Below are 23,176 nucleotides of genomic sequence, written 5' to 3' on the forward strand. Positions count from 1 at the left end.
GCCAAATGGTCTCCTCCATATTCCTTGACATGTCAAAAGCCTTTGACACACTCTTCCACAAAATCCTACTAAATAAACTGTCATCCCATGGCCTCAACACAACAGCCTTGTCCTGGCTCCATAGATATCTCTCTAACCATCAGCAAGGCACCAAATGGGAGAACATCATGTCCCAGCACTTAGTCACAACAAAAGAGACAAGGTTTACAGCTTTCTCTTACACCTTCATCAAACACACAAAAACAAACACATTATAACACCATTTATATAGGACCATTATAATCACATGACTCAAGCAGCCATTCAAAGGAATACTTAAAATAAAAAAAAAAATTTAAAAAAAAATTAATCTAATAAAAGTTACTTGTTAAAAACTACTTGTTAAAAGCATATAAAAAGTATAAAAAGTACAAAATATATTATATATATATATATATATATATATATATATATATATATATATATATATATATACAAATAACAATTAAACTACATTTAGAAATACTATACACTTATACTATAAAATTTTCTCTCTGCTCTTGGTCAAAAACTGGTTTTAAACTGACTGTCCCATTAAAAATATATCCCCCCTACCCCCGCCCAACCCCTCATGCAGATAACCATAAGAACATATATACACCTGTCTTAAAAATCATGCAGATGCCTGTATAGCCCATTTGTCTCTTTTTTTCTTTTCTTTTTATGATTATCCTTCTATTATATTATCCGGCTCTTTCTTAGCTGTTTCTAATATAAAATGCACTACATAGGGTGCAGGTAGCAAGGTAAACTAATCTAGTAGAATTACAGCCCTGTTCAAAAAAAAGTCAAACCGTTCACCTGTTGTAGGGATGCTAAGCTACGCTATTAGTGTCGTATATGTCAGGCAACAGACACAATTATAACATTTAGATGTATTCATCTTCTCATACATATGATATTTATTTTTGAAAGTCTTTGTTAACATAGCATCTGTTTAAGTGTCGAAATTCACCGAGAATTCAAGCACAGCAAAATCCAAAAAATTCACTTATCGTACCTGTCCACAAAAAGCAAGTATCAACAACCTACAATAGGAGATAAACTCGCTGTTAAATTGTAGAACTGCCAAAGGAATTAAACGCCAGCAGGGACAAACATCTCCAACGCCTAGGTAAGAACTGCCTCAAAACTCCAACAGCAAATTGCGGATTACTTCCTGTCCACTGCTGTGTTTGTGAACCACAGTTGAGGCATTAAACCACAGTTATTATACACACAGTCTTGAAATCTCAAGCCTTTTAGCATCGAGGATGAGTGTGCACGCTCATGCAGTCATAGAAGGATATGGGCGGTGTCGACAGAACCTGATTTGGCTTCACCTAATATCTTGAAAAGCCTTATCTGTCAAGGGCAGACTCAGGACATGGAACCAGGCTAACTTGCATAGGGAAGCAGCACCCTTTTGGATCCAACCTAGTTTGGCTTTGTCAAAGGTAGATCCTGTTGACTTTCTTCCCTTAGTGGGCATCGAGACCCAACTCATCAGCATTACGAGGGCAGTCACACATCACAAGCCTACTCGAAAACTCAAAAGCCCACAAACAACAGCCCCACTCAGGTATCATCGAAAACAGTTGTCAGCTGAATGTAACCCCACAAGATCACAAGGCTCTGTCCAAACTGGCTAAGGACAGAAGTCAGAGGGGTGTCCAAACACAGAGCCATTGTGGACTCAAAGCCTGTCACAAGTGGGTCAGTGGCGGCTCACTCCTTGGGTCCACTCTTGTTCGCATCTACAGAAGGGCTTACAAGCAACAGGAGTGACAAAGTTTGCAGATGACTGCAATGACTGCAAACTGCTACCATAGTCGAAACACACATCTGACACAGATATCCTCCAGAAGGCATAGTCAGAACGGATAAAGAGCCATGGCCTGTACTAGTTAAACAAAAAACCTGAGAAATATACCCTTCGAAAAACACAGTTACCCTAGCCACCATATAGGTGAACCTCCACTGACAGAAGAGTCTCAAGGATCTGGGGACCAATCTGTTGAGTAGTCTCTGTCACCCACTCATGTTGCTAAAGTAATTAGGAAAACCTTCTATATCATATCCCTGATCTCGCGAGATTCACATCTAGATCAAGGGAGGTCTGATGCCCCTGTACTCATCACCAATAGACCTATGATTGAGCACAAAAGGAATCTCAAATGTATCTGAACAAACACCTCAAAAAGCTTGAAAGGCCCCAAAAGTTCCTTCCCAAAAAAAAGCTGAAATCACTCAATGTCTTATAACCACCCGACCCGAAGAACTCTGAGGTCACTCACATACATATTTGGATTTTCAGAGGTGATGCCCAACGCCCATAAAGGCCAAAACAAAGATTTCCATGATGAATATGATTCACCCAAAATTAAGATCCCCAGAACCACAAGGAAGGAAGACTCAAAACTGATGACACGGTTATAAATAACAGAATGTTAATCTGTATTCATGACATCACTCCCACCCAAGGAGGCTGTTCGCTGTGCACATGTGAGGCAGAGGTGGTGCCTCCCTTTGTTCAGAGGAAATACATACCCCATAGCTTGACAAGCGATACATGGCAAGGAATGGAAACAGTGAATGGAACAGACAAGTTGCAAGACATAACGAGGCATATAGTTTGGATCAATCTAAATGGGCTTGTCTTATAAATGGGCCAGGGCTAAATGCCTCTTGGGCAGATAGCCTTAACCTATGATATGAACTCATGGGAACCTATGAACCTAAGGAACCTACACCTTATATATTCCCACGTATATACCCACAAGTTCGCTAGGAACAAGTTCTACTGATGTAGTTATAGTTGTTGATATGGTTCATTATCAAATATAATTGATATTTATAATTAAACTAAACAGGAAAACTAAAACCAAACTATTTCTAAAATTATTTTGTTTGGATTTGGGCATTTTGGTATTAATATTGTCATTATGCTTCTATTCCAGATTGGAAATTGAATCACACAGGACAGAGATTCAATATCTAATGCACCAATACATATTCAGTTTTAACTATATCCAGCTACATCAATCAATTTTTTCTGTGAAGTGTGTTTGAATCCTTGAGTACTGCCTCACAACCTGTATCACCTCTAAGAACAACAAAATGCAATCTAGAGCATTCAGTTCAGTCACCCATCCTTGCCTGACACAACAACAACGAATAAGGGGGGCCATCTATGGATTGATTATTTTTGATGGGTATTCCATGCGTGGATCTTTGGGCAGGTAACAGTAAATAAGTCAGTAAATCAAATGTGGTCTTGCTGGTTCAATTGCATCATATAATGTTTTAATCTGAGAGAAATATGTTTTTTCACACTGTAAAATTAAATCTCTAAAAAAAGTATGTATATCTGAAAAAAAATTGAATTTATTCATGTACTATAGCTTATCCATTAAATTTAAATAGCTCCTCCCTTGCTGCTTCGCCGTTTACAACAATTCTTTTATCATTCTTCATCTGCTGCAAGGTCTTATACCTTAAAGTTAAATTAATATATCCACTTTTCTTCTATTATTTTTTATTTTTTATTCTTATTAATATACAGGGCTCTAATTTCCATTTCCTCTGAAATATATTTAAAAAGGCCAGTATTACAGGAGATAACACATAAAACACTTAATCTTTTAATTGTTGAATTTAACTCATTTGTTTGCTTAAAAACATTGATTTCAACATAATATTCCTTGTGAATAGCTTCACATCTGTTATAATATCCACACTGTCTTTAAACGAAGGAATACATCATTTCATATGTTCAAGCAACCTTGTAATGTTCATCAGATAGCCTTCTACCCACCACTGTTGGTGTACCCCAAGGATCCATACTTGGCCTCCTTCTCTTTACAATTTTTAGTAACAGCCTCAGCTCTTCAACCCAACTAGCCTCCATAGTCCAATGCACCAACAACTCTACATTAATCTGCACAGCCCCTCCCCCCAGGATCTACAAACAAAAATGCAAAAATCTTTCCAGGACACAGAACACTGCCTCACTAGCCATCAACCCATACTTCTCCCCAATAAAACCAAGTTAATTGTCTTCAATTACAATAAACCCAAAAGATGTCAAACTCCACTTTTTATCCTTTCCACAAATGGAACCAAAATAGATCCCACCAGCCAAGCCAAGCTTCTAGGTGTTATAATCAATGATAACCTAAGGTTAGACACCTACATCTCCCTCACCATCAAAAAAGTCCACTCCAAACTTGGCACCCTTTACAGAATTAAACCTTGCCTTACAGACAACGCCAGACTAGCCACTGCCCACACACACATCTACTCTCCACCCTCCTCTATGGCTCCTTAGTATTTACAAACATTCGTACATCTGACCTAAATAATCTGGACTCATGCTACAACAAAATAGACAAGTTTGCCACAGGCCACCCTTACAGAACCCATCACTGCTCTATACTCTCCCAACTCAAATGGTTAGAACTACCAAACCTTCTAACATTTAACCAACTGTCCATAGCCCACAATATAATTCACAAACCTAACAACTGCCCCGCACTCACCAATCTAGTTGTTATCAATGTATAGCGTCTATATTACATAATCAAACTTTTAAAAGTTTGAATGTCATATGGTCGACACAATATGATCGATAAAAAAACAAAAAGTGCAGGACAAAGCACCTCAAACACCATGAAATCTTCAGCTATTCAGCTCTTTAATAAAATTGATAGTAAAAGATGAACAAACCATAGTACCTCACTGTAAAATTAGGGGCTCTTTATCTGGTTCTATGACCAGACTTCTTCAGACAAAAAAACAGCAGGTACAAAAACAGTTTTTATACTAACTTGCATTTCCCTTCACCCCCTAATTAAACAATTAATCAACCAAATTACAGTCCCTAACTAATAACCTTCATTCATTTAAATCAACTATTACAGCATTATTATTAAAGTAACTACACCTACTGAAAATGTAATAAACAGTTGATATACCAAAATTTGAAACATAAAAAATATATATATAAATATATTTCACAGATAATTTTATTAATTTAAATACTCCAAAGTACATCATTAATTTTTAATATATTTTTTAAAAATGTATAAATCACCCTATACCAAAATCTACATTCAATGTGGAATTTTGGACTTAGCTCTGAGAAATTGTAAATGTACTACTGTTACATCAGCCCCCACTGTCTAACTTGTTGTTTGTCTTTCAGCTTTTTCCTGGTAAGGGGTTGCCACAGCGGAACTCCGGTCCGCTAATGATTGGCAATAGATTTTTACGAAATGCGGAGGTGCCAGTTCGATGCCCAACCTTCAACTAAGGCACGCCCATTTACGCACGCATGTCTTTCAAACGCTACCCAACCATGGGGAGGACATGCAGACTCCACACAGAAGGCACTCCCAAGCCAAGCTGAGAATCGAACGGGCGAACCTCTTGCTGTGAGGTAACAACGCTATGGCCGTACTGTCTAACTAAGGAATAATGACAGTAATAAGACAATAGGTTAGCTACTACCATACAATATACTACTTAAAGCACAGTCCTTTAAACATGTTGCAGAAGTTGCCTATACCAATTAGTTATCTATTTAGGCTTTTCAGTTTCAATAAACATTGTATAGAGCAATTATCATTAATACCAGGGAAATGACAGGCATCTAAACAAATCTGCCTTATCAATTCTCTTTTTTCTAGTAATAAAGATCTCTGACCACCCCTAACCTCTCCAGCTATATGATCAATTACTCTAAACCTAAAGCTGTGTGTGGGGTTAGTTTTAATATGGGCGGCTAACGCATTTTTGACTTTGCCTTTCTTAACTCATTCACTCCGGAGCAGCTCAGGAAAAGCTGCCTGCGTAAATCCACCATAGAAACAACAGTGCAGCCTGAGCTAATTTTCAGAAAATCCATTTGTAATACCATACAGAAAACAAATGTTCATAACTCTTTAACTATAAGAGCTAGACTAAAAATGTAAACACAAAAGTTGTTCAGCAGACACTGACCTTTCCAGCAGTGTAAACATTGATAGTGTATATCAAAGTCATTATTAAATATTTGGCAAGGAATGCTGATATTGTGCATATTTTTTACCTTTTTGGAAAAACAAAGCATAATATCTTGGTCAGTGTACCATGCAGACCCATACAATTTGAATGTAATTTGTTAGTATGAATGTCAGCTTTAAAATGATACCCTAACCATTACTGTGCGATGTTCCATTCTTCAGATATTCACAGAAATATGATTAATATATTATTTTTCATAATTGATAAATAAACTAAGCATAATATCTCATCACCTGTAACAGACAGAGCCTACATATCAGTGTAGAAGTTGTGCATCTGAATGTCAGCTTCAAAGTGATGCATCATTTGTGTGATCACCATGCTTCCTTGCAAAGATATGGGCATAATAATGAAAAGTATTGTAAATGTATAATTTTCATAATCGTACAAGACTAAACAAACTGTGATATCTCTACATGTGTAGAGTGCACAGACACAGTTCTTTTACCATGTTGTAAGGAGTAACACTGTCTTCAAAATGAGGTATTACTTGGCACACTGACATGATCCCTTGCAAAGTTATTTACCAAAATATGAAAAAAAATCATAATTTCCATATCCTACTTCCAAACAAACTTTGATTTCTGCATATGTGTCCAACATACAGGCAGAATTCTTTTACCATGTTGGAACCAGCAATACTGTCTTCAAAATGATGTATTACTTGGAACATTCAGAGGCTCCCTTGCAAAGTTATCTACCAAAATATGAAAAAAAATCATAATTTCCATAACCTAAGTCTGAAACAAACTTTGATATCTGCACATGTGTCAAACATACAGGCACAATTCTTTTACCATGATAGAACCAGCAATACTGTCTTCAAAATGAGATATTACTTGGCACATTCAGATGCTCCCTTGCAAACTTATTTACCAAAATATGAAAAAAAATCATAATTTCCATAACCTAAGTCCGAAACAAACTTTGATATCTGCATATGTGTCAAACATACAAGCACAATTCTTTTACCGTGTTAGAACCAGCAATACTGTCTTCAAAATGAGAGGTTACTTGGCACATTCAAATGCTCCTTTGCAAAAGATATTTACCAAAATATAAAAAAAAATCATAATTTCCATAACCTAAGTCTGTCTTAAAATGAGGTATTACTTGGCACATTCAGATGCTCCTTTGCAAAAGATATTTACCAAAATATAAAAAAAATCATAATTTCCATAACCTAAGTCTGAAACAAACTTTGATATCTGCACATGTCTACAACATACAGGTACAATTTTTTTACCATGTTGGAACTATCAATACTGTCTTCAAAATGAAGTATTACTTGGCACACTGACATGGTCCATTGCAAAATTATTTACCAAAATATGAAAACAATCATAATTTCCATAACCATATAACCAAATAAATAATACATGTTAGTGTGGAGTATGTGCATATTGTTAACAGATAATAATTATTCTCGAAAGCTGGATACATAAACAAAACTTATAATAACCATCACTGAAACCTGTGCTATAGATAACCTATACTTGTTGCACCGTATCAGCAGTCTGACCATGTATGCAGAAGCACTTCCCTGGTACACAAATGAATTATTTCCACTGCCAACATCTTCATTAGTACATGTTATACACATGTCCATAAATGAAACATTCACCCAAATGACCCCCCTCAGGAAAATGTTGAGATACGCACAATCACCAAAATTATATATATATATATATATATATATATATATATATATATATATGCGTGTGAACAATGTATATATGTGTAAGTACATTATGTACATACATATATAGCCATATACACATCCACAAATTATATATATTATACACACACACAGGAAGAAAAAAATCAGGGGTTTAGGAGGGTAGGCAGTTGATGAAGAATGACGGGGGTTGCTTGCAATGACTCCAAGCAGAGAAAAAACACAACCTGGCTTGTGCATTCATCAAAGTGATAATGAGTTCTACTTATGTGAAAAACAGTGACAGCAGCTGAGACTTTTCCCAGAAAAGTGAGAATGACTAACTGCTATACTGTAACTGCAGATGTTGCTAACGTGATAATGACCTGCCTTTCATTACTGCAAAGGTATGCATGCTGAGACACAGGTGATAATTGCTGCACATAACCTGTTGAGTTGGCATTCATTATATTACCTGGTGCAGTTGTTATGCAACACAGACACATGTATCATCAGTAAGGAGAAGACCTGAGTCAATCAAATAGTATAAGATTTAGATATTACTGAGCCCTTCCTCCCACATAAATTCCACACACGACTGACAAAGCCATGAGAAATGCCCATACTGGATTTGAGCAGCTAAATGAGTTTATTCCAAAAGAAGGTTTAGTGACAGCCATATTGCAGACCATTCTTCTTGGTTTGCTACAGGGAGATGAGATGTTCTTTGAGCTTTCAAGAGAGTTGACCCTTCCTTGATTCAAACTATAGCAAGTGCAACAGTAATCCTGCAATCTGAGTTACTTATATATTATTGAAACAAAATAAATGAAGTGCAAATGTTCAGGGAGAATCTCTCACTGGAAATTTTTTTTTTCAAAGGAATATCCCAGAAATGAGTGTTGACATTCAGTCAGCAGTACATACATGCAGCTGGTTGATGATATAGTTATCAATACATTTTCTAGACAAAGGGTAGGCATAAGGGTTCAGGGGAGAAGAAATACAAGGTAGCCATATTCACTTTGATATGTGGGAAAGAAGACGTCAGTTGTGATAAAATACATTCAAGATGGTTTCAATTTGAGGATTATCTTATTTAGCAGAACAATGGCAAGGACATGGAGCAAGTTATGTGGTCAGTATAGGAGTATCATCCATAGGTGGTGTCCAGCTATTCAAACCATGTGAGAATGGCAGAAAAAGCAATTCAAAATGAATGACATATAAATCATTTATGTCTGATGTGACCGACATATACTGTCCCTCTCTCCTAGGGTTATAATAAGACAGAGGATATTAATGTGGGCGTGACATCCATAAACTATGTCAAACATATACTGTATATGTAGATATGAAAACCAGCATTTTGGCCTATGGCTGTTTGCTGTTGATTTTAGTAGTTTTAATTTCTGTTAAGAAACACAGTAACATAAATGTACTATTTCCAGTGCTTTTCTTCTAAGGCTGAGGGGCAAAATCATGATATGAATGATGTCTGTATCAGGATTTGTCATGTGCAAATAATAAAAGAAAATTCTCCCAGCAGTTTCTGGGAAACCATAACATAAACAGATGATTCAAGCATTATGGCCTGAGGCATAAATTCCTATGTCATCTTGCATAGTCTGAACAATTATAGAAACAAATACAAAATAATAGAATCTAATTTTATTAATACAACCACAGAATAAAATGACAAGAAGCCTATGATATATACAGGAGCACTCTACACCTTGTCAACTAGAACTACCTAGCATTATATATAGTCAGCGGAGGACAGACTCACAATAGTGGACAACTTAGGATAGCTTTGTACAGACAGAAAACTAAAATGTAGAAAAAAAAATGCTTGTTCATTTCAGCTGAATTGACTTAAGTCATTTTCAACCATACCCACAAACGCAAAAAAAAAAGTGTGTGTGTGTGTGTGTGTGTGTGTGTGTAATATATATATATATATATATATATATATATATATATATATATATATATATATATATATATATATATATATATATATATATACACACACACACACACACACATGTATACATATAAAAATACATGACACAGAAATACAGTATTAAGATAATATAAATACAAAGACCATCAATGAATGTCATTTCAAGTCACTCGCATTCTCTCATAAGCATTTAATTTCAAGGCACCGTTTTATGAACAAAACTTCAAGCTTGGTGTAATCCCACTTCTGATCACTGGGAAACCACACATCTAAATTAAAGTGCATACAGCTCAAAACTGAGCCACTAACAATAATATTCTGCTCTGAGCTTAGTCCTTCCTTTCACTTTGTCTACTGGGAAAAACATCACCTTCTAAGATGGTCTCCTATTAGAACTCATCCATTTATTAGAATTATCTATTAGAACTCATCCAGACAAGAAGACTGGAATCTAACTACAGCATCTAAGTGACCACCAAAGCAACTATACCTTTATAAGTTATGCCTTTTTACAAATAAAATAAAAAAATATGCTACTGTCTGTCACACAGTTACCAGACATCAGAATTACATGGTCAGCCACCTCAACCCAACTAATCCTATAAAAAGATAGCACAATAAATGCCACGTGCTGACAACATGTAAAACAGAAAGGGCCCCGAGTCACAACACTCATCCTCGGCCTCATTTACTTCAGATGGCCAGATTAGATGACTCAATACCCACATGTAAACAGAACTTCACAAAAAGGAAAGAACCTGGAGATCCTTATGCTTTACAACATATGAACCAGTACATCTGCACAAATGTAAGGGGGGGGGGCTAAAGCATAAAACTTTCAGAAACCGCACAAGGAGCACAGCGAACAATAGCAGGGTTGCAAACATTACACCACGGTAGTCTAAGATGAGCAGCTACAATGGATACAGTCAGTATGTATAATTTTTATATTCACAATAATGCATTTTCTATCACCTTTTCACAACCAAAATGTTTATAAGACATTCACAAATTACTTAAAACCTTCACCATTTGGTGCGCGCACCCAAATCTTTCCCTCCCACTCTGCGTGCTCACATGCCTCCGCACAAGAACAATGTAGGCGAACAACAGAGCCAGAAGTCAACGTGCACGGCCCTTTCACTAGAATGGCTGGCTGCAATGCATGTAACAGCCTAGCCCACTGTCCTACAGTTATCTCAAAACCAAAGTTTCTTACGATCATACAAAAAGTCCAGGCTAAAAATGTAAAGGAAAAGAGACTCGCAATGTTCTCTTGATACCTTGACTACCGCCTGAGCAGATTCACAGACTTACCAATACTACTGCTACACAGTAAATGACTCCCTCGCTTGCCCGCAAGAGAGCCCACAATTTCACACCGTCCCTATTGTTTATTTAACAATTTTACAATATTATGGGGGATTTTTCCTTCTTTTTCACCTCAGATCTTGCTAAGCGCCATCTTACATTCAACCCTTCTCAGCCAATATATCCGTACAATCGTACTGCTTCATGCCAACTTACGAGCAAACACATTACTGTTTTGTCCTTTATTAGTAAACGCTGACAACCTACGCAAATATCTTGCATGTTTACTGTAGGTGTGCCTGCTGTCATTCTGTGGCAGAAAAAGTGTCCCATTAGCCCACTTTAGTTACTTATTGCTCAAATGAAGTAATTAAACAAACAAGTAAATAAATAAGTACACAAAACGCTCATTCCGGCTTGATAGCAGAATTTATTGATTTCTATGATTTCTAGTTTTAATGAGCATTAGTGCTCATTCAGCACTTTAGCCTGCCCTTACTGCAAGAGATCAGACGGATGGCAAATATTCTGTGGATCAGGCCACTCTGGCCCAGGAAAATAGAAGAACCCACACCACCAACAATATAGGCAAGCGGACTGCCTCTATATTTTCTTCAGTTTTTGACATTCTAAGCACAATTCCTGAGTCATGACGGAGGACTAAGCATGTCAAGTGTCATAGCATGTAGTCAATACTGAGCCAGACATAGTTTATGCAAATTTTATTTACGTAAAATCTGCAAGATTGAAGTGCTTTACTGTGTGGTGTAGTAATGTGTAGATGTATTTTCTGCTACATTCTCAAAGTTAATTGATCTGCAAGAAACAGAGCAGCCAAGTCAAAAAAAAAAAAAAAGAGTATAAGGAAGGGGCGCTATAAATTAGGAGTGGAGGTGTGACGCAAGTGGTGACTTGGATTGCAAGAATCCGATTGGCTGTCACCACTTGCTTTATCAACTACTTTAATAACTACTTTGGAAGGGATTTTTGAGTAAAATTTTAATGTGACATTAATGTAAAATCACGCTGAATCATAACTGCATAAGATAAATTACAAGTTCAGTTACAATTTCAGCGTGTTTTGCATTAAGCTCAGCCACAGATCTGCAATTGAGTTCCTCACGCTTGTGGAAGGCACTCGGGGATAACAGCTTGCAATTAGTGTCTTCTCATGGCGCACTCGGTGTTAAGCACAGAGGTGCCATGAGAAGGTACTCGGGGTTAATGAGTATAGTAAAGTTGCTCGTACACCCGCTCCCGCAGTCTGCGATCAGTTTTTCCAGCATAGAATGCGGGACATAAGTTGCACTGAGCAAGATATACTACATAGGTTGTATTACAATTATATTTACCCAACAAAGTCTTATAACTACAATCCCTGATATTAAATTATTATCCTATACTCATATATTTGCAAAACTTACAAGATTCACATTTACTCATTCCTGGATTCTTACTAACCTTGTGCTGTTTCATAGGTTCATAGGTTGGTAGTAGGCTATTGGCCCTAGGGCCTATACAAGCCTAGCCATAACAATTCCCTGGCAATTTCTTCCCACACTATTTACTTCCCTGGACCCCTGTCTAGCAGGGTGACTGACGTGATCCCCAGGGTGAATTTCCTGTCTCCCATCCAATCATCAAGGTTCCTTTTGAAGAGTTCCAAAGAGGTGCTCTGCTTGACATGTATGGGCAGTCTATTCCAGAGTCTGGGGAGTCTCTGGGTCAGGAACCTGTCCCTCCAGCATGTTTTGTTTATTGTGATGACAAGGTTTAGATCTCTGGAGTGTGTGGCTCTGAGGGATTGGGATTTCTTTAAGTGTAGCATGTCCAGCAGCTCTGGGTTTGACATGGCCTTGTATGTTAAGCAGAAATTACCTCTGAGTAGACGATATGCGACAGAGTATAGCTGGAGTTTTTTAAGTTGGTCAGCAGAGGGCATCTGCTTTAGGCCTGTGATTCTTTTAGTGAGGTATCTCTGCGGCCTTTCCAGTTGTTGCAGATGTCTTGAGAGGTGCATACCAAATGGGGGGGTTGTATTCAATAATGGGTCTGAGGGATGAGTACAGTGGGACAATGACCTCCTTTTTTTCTGGATGAAAAGCCCTTAGTGATGAGGTGTGCCACATAGAAGGATTTCCTGACTGTTGTGGTGATGTGGTTATCGAAGATGAGACCATTGTCCACCTGTGTCCCTAAGTTTCTTATCACGCTTTTGGTGTTTAGTGTACTGCCACCTATGTGGTAATTCACGGGTACTTGTTTTTTCCCAAAGGGGATAACTATACATTTCTTGGCATTGAGCTTGAGCCCATGGCTCTGGCACCAAGCATCTGTTTCTGTAAGGGCCTTTTGTAGAGTATCCACATCATTTGGGGATTCAATAATGGCTCCCAGTTTGCAGTCATCTACGAACTTTGTTAGCTAGAGTTCCTTAGTGTTGGTCTGTATGTCAGAGAAGTAGATGCCAAACAGGAGCGGTCCCAGGACTGAACCCTGAGTTACTCCACTTGTCACCTGTCTGGAGCTGGATTTGGAGTCAGCTAGTTTTACAGTGTGGGTTCTGTCAGTAAGCCAGTTGGCAACCCATCGAGTGACATAGGGATTAATGCCCAGCTTAGTAAGTTTATCCATGATTCCAGAGTGGGGGATGGTTCATTTCTATGAATTTTTTTAAATTCATACCCCTCTTGAAAGTAAAAGAGGGTTGTGGACCCAACAAGGTACCCAATTCCAAATTGTTGCTTAACAAGTCCCAGTTCTTTTTAATAACTGAAATAATATGTCCACTCTTGGGACAATATGTTAAAATAAATGACAAAGGGGACTTATTAACCTTCTGATTACTGTCTATCATGTTACATAATAAAGGTCTACCTTGTAGTAATGGAATATAAAACCCATTAGATCTTTCATAGGTCACTTCCTCCATCATTTCATTAATAAGTTCCCCCAGATAGCCTCTAGCAAAAAACATTTCAGCTATCTTGTTACATTCTGTTACAAATTCACTTTCAATGGTTACCATTCTCACCGCTCTGACTAATCGTCCTTTTATTACAGATTCCTTCTGGTGGCAAGGGTGGTAACTACTGGAATGTAAATAAGTGTTTGAAAATGTATCTTTCCTAAAGATCTTGGCTGCTAATCTCTCCTGGAGTGAATCCTTAAACACTTCAATATCTAAATATGCTATGGATTCTGTGTTAAATTTGTATGTAAAACTTAAAAATGTAGTTGTATGACTTAAGTATTCAACACACTTTTCCACTTCAGCCAGGCTCCCCTTATATAAAATGACAATATCATCTAAAAAGCATGTATAAAAAATATTTTTTTCTTTTAGATGACTTTGTGTAAAAATGTATTCTCTTTCCCAGAGAGCCATCACTGAATTTGCGAAGCTGGCCCCACATGGGTACCCCATCGCTACCCCGCTTTTTGCACATATAATTGGTCATTAAAAATGAAATAATTGTTTGTTAAAACAATGTCTAACAAAATGTTCACTAACTTAATCTCACTTGCAAGGGCCCCTTTCATGTGCAAAAATCGAAGGACAAAATCAATACCTTCTTCTTGGGGGATGGACGTGTACAAGTCCCTAATGTCTATAGTTAAAAAGTTGAAATTGCCCTTCAAAACAAGTGAATTTAGCATACTTAAGCATGACCACAAGTCTTTGCATATCTGTTCTTCACTTACAAGTTGTTTTTTCAAAATGTTATCAATTAATTTAGCTAAAGGATAGGTTACACTCTGGCGGGCATCAACTAAGTGCCTCATGGGTGGATCCGTTCGGGATTTATGTGTTTTCGGTAACCCAAATAAAACCGGGGCCTTGGAGCTGGCATAGTTAAATAATTCAACATAGATAAATCTATGAGTTGTTCAATGAAAAAATCATTTAAATGTTCTTTAATTCTCCTATAGGCTATGCTGAATTCATTTAAACTAACTTCGATGTATGTGTCAGTATTCGACAAGGAATCCATCTTTTAAAAGTTTGAAAATGTAATAAAAAAAATAAACCAAAGAAAAAGCCTACCTGAATGGTTTAAGCAGGGGGGCAAGCACACCTGCACCCCCCCCACACCCCCGGTCTTTCAATATACCAACTCCAACATCACACTACAGTGCAGAAAAGGGAAATCTTCCCATTCTGTACTGTACGGAGATCTCTGTTGAAACATTTGAACTTTTAAAAGTTCAATCATATGGTGTTGACCATATGACGTTCGAACTTTTAAGAGTTTGACAACTTGATAAGACCCAGTATATACACATACTGCTTTGTCTTTAACTGTTATGTAGACTGCATTGCTCCATCTTGCAATTACTGTACCACACTGTTTTCACTATTAACTCATGCAGCCAGTTTTTGTCACTGTGCCATTTTTGTTAAATTTGTTAATTATTTGCTAATTATTGTTATATAACTAATTTCTTTACTGATGACTTGGTAGATGAAGAAAATCTTCATCTACCAAGTCATCATTTTGTTCTACAGTTGTTGTTCACGCTTGGTTAATTTCTTTACTGACTTTCTTTGTGCATTGTTGATTAATATGTGTTCAATTCAATTGTTTAATACTGTCTATTTTACGTATGCCAGGCCTCCGCTGAAAATGGGCCTCATGCCCAGTCAGACATTACCCTGTAAACAAAATAAATAAATAAATAAATACGTTCATTGTGGAATGGGGAACCAGCTACCAGCCTAGTAGAAAAGTACACATACTCACAAACATTTGGGCACAATATTAGCTTTAATACATTCATAAAAATAGGCATTATCCAGCTGAAGTTTCTTAATTTTTAATAGTTTATGGTCAAATTCAGTCAATTTATCAGTCAAACTAGTAGTGTCAGTTCTTAATTCACTATTTAAACCAACACTTGAACGTAACCAGTCATTCAGTAGTGGTGTGCCAACATGCCCACTACTATACATATTATCCAAAACCAGACATGATCTATCACTAACCTGTAATGGTCCAAGAGCTGGTACTTCATTTAATTGCTGCTGTAAATTTAATCCAGTTACATTGCCCTGAGCATGACCCAAATGTGTTTCCTGGTTGTTTAACATATGGGTGGTAACTGTTACAACTGGGAGTTTAAACATTCTTTTGCTGTGATAGCTGCTTTACTAAGAGCGTTAAATCTTAACAGTTTTTGAAAATTCTTGGGTAAAAAGGGGGTATAAAGCACCTGTTTGTGAACTAGAAGCCATAAATACCACACTGCTTCAACATGAGCAAAACCAAGTGAGATGAAAATGAATGGTCCACAAAAATCAGGCCACCTCCCCCAAAAAATGTACCAAGCGACACTTACTAATAATTACACTCACAAGTATACTATACACAATTTAATTGGAAGGTGCTTTTGTCCCTATATTAGAAACTTCATCAGACAGCAAAATTAAATGCAATGAGGTTAATACTCTACTCCCTCCATTTAATATTGCTTTTAATAAAGAGAACAACTTTAAAGTATTTAATTTTTCATTGTATCCAGATGATAGAGAATGTTGTGATTTATTTGCAAAGGATTCAACTTTTGTGCCAAGTAAATCAAATAACTTGGCAAATACTTTAATTGAATTAAAACAATATATCAGAAAACTGAATTTTAATATTTCATTTCATGATGTTGATTCTACTGTAAACCCTTTATATATTTCTAGTACGGTCAACCCTCCGATTCATGCAACTTTGCAATTGTTTGAGACACTATATGAAATGGATATTCGTAATTTGAAATTAATGAATGTTAAGGTGATGGATAATTTGGGTCTATATCAGCATATCGAATGCTGAAAACACCAAATGCAATTTAATCAAACTGAAATGTTCGAAATCTCAAAAGAGTGAACTGATAGAACATCGATTTCTTTCCCAGGGAAAGAAATCGGTGTTCCATGCAAAAAAAAACCTTTTCAATATTTTAAACACTGACAGAAATAGGGGGCATTGCCCCCCACACCCCCCAATGTGGGGGGCTGCACCCCACACCCCCCTACTTAAATATACCAACTCCAAGACTGCACCACAGTGGAGGAAATAGCAAACTCCAGTGATGGCCCACCGATTTCTTTCTCTGGGAAAGAAAATCGATGTTCTGTCAATTCGCTCTTCTGAGATTTCGAACATTTCAGTTCAATTAAATTAAATTCGGCATTTTCAACATTCAAAATGCTGATAGGAATCCAGTAATTTAGATGGTACAGAGTTTAGGAGATTGAAACAGTTAAGAAAAGAAATCAATATTATGATTCTTAAGTCAGATAAGGGGGAGTGGCCTCAATAATAATGAATTATGATGATTATGTTGGTAAAATGAGGGACTTTATGAATTGTGCAGCATATGCGGACTCTTCTTTAAACCAACTTAATGGGGCTTATAGACGTATAAAAAGTGAGTTACAGGACCTTTTTATAGGACATTGTATCTCAAGTGATGAGTTAAATTTTCTTAGTGTGCCCTATCCCACTGTTCCAACAATATTTGGTTTACCGAAGTTGCACAAAAGTGTAGATATAAAGTGTAGATGCAAGGGCTTACATTACACACCCTGTAGCAAAATTCTTAGATACTAAGTTAAAGGATTTTGTAATGAGAGACACTTCTTTATGTAGGGATTCTTGGAAAGTTTTAAAGATGATTCACACTACCCCCTTTCATGAAGCATCTATTTTTATAACAATAGACATTAAAGATTTGTATTCAGTAATTCCACATTCAATAGGGGTGGAATAGTTTTGCAAATACTTGCAAGAAAAAGGTGTTTCTCAGACACAAGTGAACACATATGAATAATTGCTTGAGATGGTACTGATGAATAATTTTATTTTGTTTGAAAAGGAATATTTTTTACAGGTGGAAGGGGAAGTGATGGGTTTGTTGTGGGGGGGGGTTATACGCAAATATATTCATGTTGCAGTGGGAAAAGAAGTTTTTATTTAACCCATCATGTTTTAATTATTGTTTTTGTATACCCATTTTCTTGATGACATGTTTGGAAGGCACCAGGGATATAATTTTTAATTTTTGGAGTATATTATTGTGACTACAACCTTTTTAAAATATTCTTATAGTGTTAATGACAATGAAATATTTTACTTGGATGTTTTCTTAAAAAAAGGATATACAGAATATTAGATTTATTGCTGAAATTTTTAGGAAGGAAACTTATTTAAATAGTTTTTTTTTTCATTTTAGTAGTACCCACACTTTTAAGCAAAAACAGGCCCATTTAAAAGGACAATTTGTCAGGGCAGCCCACATGTTGAGCACAATGGAAGCCTTTTTAGACTAGTGTGATCTTTTTTTTCCAAAATATTTTTATTGAGTTTTAGAGAATCTTAAAATGTACAATAAATATAATCACAGTAATGATAGAAGCCATAAAAATGAAAGAACATTAAAACAAAAACAAAAAACAATTATATACAAGGTCCATAACTACAAAAAAATCCCTTATCAAAGCTAGTATTTATCTAAAAGATCTTTCAGTTTCAACCATAACAGTTTTTTATGTGTAATATTTAGTGTTCTGAGATAGTCAGTTTGTAATTCCCTATTACATATCATTTTGGCTAAAGAAATGAAATCTGCAAATGAAAAGTGATTTTGACATTTCCAGTTTATTGTAACAATTTTCCTTGCAACTGTAAGAAGTAATCAAAGTACATGAGTTTGGGTTTTTGGAAGTGATCCTGGTATTGGTGCATTAAACAAAATTATTAAGTGTGTTATTTCACAATTATCTGACAACAGTGCTTTAGCAAAATCTTTAAATTTAGACCAGAAAAATATTGCCATTGAACATTTTAGGAACATGTGCACATCTCAGGTCTCAAAATGTTATAAATCGTAGATATAGATGTAGTGTTAGAACTGGTTCGTGAGTTAATTCCAGAAAAAAAAAAAAACCCAAAGATAATATTTTAGCAATTATTATTAAATTAGTATTTAGATTAGATTTTAATTCATCATCAAGAAATCCCTTAAATGTTTGTATATTTATTCAATTATCTTGTTTAAGGTTATATCTTGCCAATAAGTGATTTGGTTCATGTATCTTATTATTGTTTATAAATTGATACCAATAAACAAATACATTATTTTTCATTTCTTTTAGTTTAGTTAGATTAAAGGAGTTTAAGCAGCCTTTAGTGAATACTATTGGGAACATTAGAAACAATGTATTTCTAATTAAATAATCATTAAACATTACTTTTTTGAATTTATGTACTAAATAATTGATGAAAGGGGTAGGTTTTGTGGATTTTTTTGTTATTGAATATTGTATCCTTTAGAAATAGTAATGCCTTATCTATCAGAGAGAAAAAAATCTCTTCTTCTATAAGGCTAGATGCTAACAAAGAATTATAAATAGTTTTCCATCTTGAAGAATATCCAGCATTTAGCCAAAAGACTTATTAAGTTAAGGGTGATTGAATCGGCATATAATTCAATATTTGGGAATGCAATTCCTCCTTGCTTCCAGCTTTTGTAATGCCAGAGAGAGCTAATTCTTGGCATTTGTGGGTGCCATAAAGTTTTAAAAGCTGTGAATTCATTTGATTAATTTTTTTGTAGGAGCAGCAATTAACATTTGTAGAAAGAATAACATTTTGGTAAAATAATCATTTTAATCAACATCAACCTTTTATCAATCATAAAGAATATCTTATTCCACTCTTGTAATTGTTGCTTAATAATATTGGTTAAGCTATTATAATTGGATTTTATAGTGACCCCTAAATATTTAAGTTCTTCATTTCCCCAATTAAAATTGTTGTTCTGTTTTAACAAGGAATTTATTTTTTATTTATTAGAAGTGTCTCTGTTTTATTTTGGTTAAATCTTAAATTGGAGACTGTATTAAAAATTTCAGGGACTGTATAATATGTTTTAGGGATGTATCTATATCTCCAATAGTCAAAAGAATATCATCTGAAAAGAGTTGTAGCTTAGAACAAGAAAATCCCTTTTATTTTAGAATTTGCTCTTATTAGGTTAGCTAATGGTTCAGTTGACAGAGTGAATAAAAGAGGAAACAGTGGGCATCCCTGTTTCATACCATTTAGTACTTTTAAAGGTCCTGAAAGATAAGCACCAATTTTAGCATATGAAATTGAGTTTTCATAAATTCTAGTTAGTAAGCTGATAAAGTCATAGGAAAAAATTATATTCTTTAAGAACTGCAAAAAGATAAGACCAGTTGATGGAATTGAATGCTTTGTCTATATCTAAGCTAATGATTGAGAGTTCTTTCTTTTCTTTATTTGCCAAATGTATTAGGGAAAACAGTCTTATAACATTATCTTGAACTTTTCTCTTTAAAATAAAACCCGTTTAGTGTTCATCTATTAAATTGGGTAAGAACTAATTTAATCTTTTTCAAAAATGGACATAAAGGTTTTATAATCCATGTTTAAGAGGGATATAGGGTGATATGAATAACAACATTTTGATTTTTTATCTTGTTTTAGTATGGGAAAAATCATAGCATATTTCCATGAAGGGAAGGTGTTTAAATTATTTCTAACTTCTTCAAATGCTTGTAGTAAGATTTTTAATATATTGTCAGGTACTAATTTATATATTTCTGGTATTATTCCATCTAATCCTGGTGATTTATTATTTTGAGGTTTTTAATTTGCTCTTTTATTTCTTTAAAAGATATTGGTTTATTTAATTTTATATTTTGCTTTTTTGTTCCTTTTTTTAATCATGTTCTCATAATGGAATTTATCTCTTAGATTAATGTTAATTGGACTAGGATTAGTGCAACTTATTTCTTCAAAATATTTTTTAAAAGTTTCCAAAATATCTTCTAAATTTGTGGCACTTTTGGTTTTATTGTTAACTTTATAGGAAATCTCATTAGTATGGTTTCTATTTCTGATCCCTTTAGATTTCACAGCTAATCTATGTAGACTCTTTGAGTTTACTGAATATGACTGTATCCTTAGTTTCTCTAAGCTTATTGCTACTTTAAGATTTAATATTTTGACATATTTCAAGTTAAGTTGTTTTAATTCAGCATTAGTGTTTACATCTTTTATCTTAAGATGGCATTTTAAGTCATTTATTTTTGTTTGTAGGTCTAATAATTCTTTGTCCCATTGATTTCTCTTGTTTAAGTACCAACTTCTGATTCTTCCATAAAGATATGCTTTCAGCGCATCCCATATTATAGTTTTTCAGGATACACTATTTTCATTATTCTCTAGGAAAAAGTATAGTTCTTTTAATAACCACTCCTTAAAACCATTTATTGTATTTGTATATGCTGGAATTCTTTGCCAAAATATCAAATTATTTGGTTTAATGTTAATAATAACAATGATCACATTGTGGTCAGACAATGGGCAAGCAATAATTGAGACATCTTGTACTTTGGTAAATACTCTATCAGAAATAAAAATGTTATCAATAGTGGTTTGTGTTCCAAACCTATATGAGTAGCTCATATATCTTAAAGAATTTGGAGCTTTTGAATAATAAATATTTCTGAAATTAGTAATGTCCAGATAATTATTTAATTTCTTGGCAGCAGCTGTAACTTTTAGTTATGTACTCACCATAACTTCAGATGTTTGGGATCCATCTCGCCTACATTCTGACTGATGGGTTCGGAGCCGATCCCTCGGCTCCGACTCGGCACGCTTATGCTATAGAGCGAGGCCTCTAATTGGCTGAGCTATCTTTATCCCAGGATGCACCACCACTAATCCCCCAGATCTTGTTTGTCCGCATTCATGCACACATGCACAGCTTGTTTATATAACATTGTTAGATGTTTCAAGATGAAACAACAGGATTCGGACCTTCTGATATCCTCTGATCTCCAAGGAAGGGGAAGGAGGGTGGTTATTAGGAATGTAGGCGAGATGGATCCCAAACATCTGAAGTTATGGTGAGTACATAACTAAAAGATGTTATGTGATCCTATCTCGCCTACATTCTGACTGATGGGACAGCCCCTAGCACCTAAATCCCGGGTGGCTCATTGGAAAACACTCCTGAGCACTGTGGAACCAAATGAAGCTCGTCCTCTAGATGCCACATCTAATTTGTAGTGAGAAATGAAGGTGTGCGGGGAAGACCATGTAGCCGCAGCACAAATGTCACCAATAGCAAGCTTAGAATGAAATGCTACCGAAGTAGCCATAGCCCTTGTAGAATGAGCCTTGACAAGAGGTGGTAAGCTCTTTGTTAGAATAAATATAAGCTTGAGTAATGCAGTCCCTGATCCATTTGGCAATAGTGACCTTTGTGACAGCGTTGCCCAATTTGTTTTCTGCAAAGGATACAAACAACTGATCTGTTTTCCTTGATTGTTTGGTCCTATCTAAATAAAAACGTAACTGTCTGTGGACATCTAGTGTGTGGAAAATAAACTCCGCTTTATTGGAGTATTTTGGGAAAAAACTGGAAGCTCTAACGATTGTTGCAAGCATAAAGTAGAACAAACTTTAGGAACAAAAGAAGGATTTGGTCTGAGGGACACCCTGTCTGTATGAAATCCAAGTACGGGGTTTCACTGACAAAGCTTGAAGTTCTGAAACCCTTCTGGCTGAAGTAATCGCCACTAGAAAGGCTGTCTTCCATGATAGAAACTTTAGATCACAGGTAGCTGCCGGTTCAAAGGGGAAAGAAGTCAAGGCACGCAACACTATATCGAGATCCCATGGAGGTGCAGGATGAGAAATCGGAGGTCTTAATAGAGCAGCACCTTTCAAGAAGGTCTTACACAATCTGTTGCTCATTAAAGGTGGGTCTATAGATTCATGAAAATTAGAAATTGCTGCCAATTGTACTTTGATGGTAGAAACTGAAGAGCCTTGATTGAAAAGAGAGGTCAGGAATTTGAGTACTTCTGCCACAGGAGTAGAAATGGGGTCCAGGCCCCGGAGTTGAGCCCAAATAGCAAACCTTTTCCATTTGCTAGAATACAGTTTCTTTGTAGCAGACTTGTGGGCTGAAGATAATATGTGCACAACATCTGGATCCAGTGCATGTCTCCTGACTGTCGTCGGAAGAGGAGGAGCCAGGCCGTCAATTTTAAGGTGTGTAGGGACTGATGTAGTAGTCCCGACTGATGAATCAGTAGGTCTGGGACCTGGTCCAGGAACCAT

This window comes from Protopterus annectens, chromosome 7.part0 (assembly GCF_019279795.1).
Source record: "Protopterus annectens isolate FY-2018-M chromosome 7.part0, PAN1.0, whole genome shotgun sequence".
Lineage (NCBI taxonomy): Eukaryota > Metazoa > Chordata > Ceratodontiformes > Protopteridae > Protopterus > Protopterus annectens.